Raw genomic sequence first — 1,507 nt, forward strand, 5'->3', positions numbered from 1 at the left:
TGGGGAAACAAAACACTCCAGGACATGATTCCTTGAGTAAGACCTCAAAAGCACAGGCAACCAAAGCAAAAATGGATAAATGGGATCACATTAAGCTAAAAAGTTCCTGCAAAGGAAACAATCAACAAAGTGAAGTGGAAACCCACAGAATGGGAGAAGATATTTGCAAATTACCCATTCGACAAGGGATTAATAACTAGAATATATAAGGGGTTCAATAGGAAAAAATCAAATAACCCAATTTAAAAATGGGCAAAAGATCTGCATAGACATTTCTCAAAAGAAACCATGCAAATGGTCAACAGGTATATGAAAAAATGTTCAGCATCATTAGTTGCCAGAGAAATGCAAATCAAAACTGCAATGAGATTTCATCCCAGATAAAATGGCTTTTATCCAAAAGACAGGCAATATGAATGCTGGTGAGGATGTGGAGAAAGAGGAACCCTTGTACACTGTTGGTGGAAATGTAAATTAGTATAGCCACTATGGAGAACAGTATGGAAATTTCTCAAAAAAAAACTAAAAATAGAACTACCATATAATCCAGCAATCTCACTGCGGGGTATATCCAAAAGAAAGGAAATGAGTATATTGAAGAGATACCTGTATTCCCATGTTTATTGTAGCACTCTTGTAAATAGTACTGGAATAAACATGGGAATACACCTAAGTGTCCATCCATGGATGAATGGACAAAGAAAATGAGGTACATATACACAATGGAATATTATTCAGTTATAGAAAAGAACGAAATACTGTCATTTGTAGCATCATGAATGGAACTGGAGGACATTATGTTAAGTGAAATAAGCCGGGTACAGAAAGACATATTTCACATGTTCTTACTCACACGTGGGAACTAAAAATTTTAAGAGTGGAACTCACAGAGATAGAGAGAGTAGAATGATGGTGACCAGAGGCTGGGAAGGGCAGTGGACGGAGGGATAAAGTGGGAATGGTTCAGTAGGGTGATTATAGTCAACCATGCTTTATTGTATATTTTAAAATAACTAAGATAGTGGAATCGGAATGTTCCAAACACAAAATGATAAATGCTTGAGGTGATGGACACCCCAATTATCCTGATTTGATCATTACCTGTTGCATCAAAACATCCCATGTACCCCCAAAATGTGGACAACTATTATGTACCCATAATAATTAAAAATGAAAATTAAAAAAGAAAAAAGGAAACAGATTTAACTTTATTTCATGTGGCATTTTATGAACTTATGTTGTTTCTTGAGCAAGTCACTGTTCTCTAATAGGTTCTGTGAATACTTTGCACAAAAGACAAAGTTCTTGTCCTCATACAGAATAGCAGAAAGATCGAGGGTGTGTTTTCTAAACTTTACTTATTCCTGTGTCACCCACTCAATATTTGCCACATCTGCACGACACCAGTGCTATTATTTACTCAATGGTTTCTTTAAATTTGATAATTTAATTTAATATTTTCTTCACTTTGATAAATTCATTTGAAAAGAACAGTTATTAATAATAT

General features: G+C 34.8%; 1 protein-coding gene across 1 annotated transcript in view; it reads left to right on the forward strand.

Annotated features, from left to right (window-relative positions):
• Window positions 1–1,507, forward strand: part of ELSPBP1 (epididymal sperm binding protein 1) — a 27,206-nt gene that overhangs the window by 6,720 nt on the left and 18,979 nt on the right. The gene's annotated exons all lie outside the window — the stretch shown is intronic.

This window comes from Propithecus coquereli, unplaced genomic scaffold (assembly GCF_000956105.1).
Source record: "Propithecus coquereli isolate 6110/MARCELLA unplaced genomic scaffold, Pcoq_1.0 Scaffold42, whole genome shotgun sequence".
Lineage (NCBI taxonomy): Eukaryota > Metazoa > Chordata > Mammalia > Primates > Indriidae > Propithecus > Propithecus coquereli.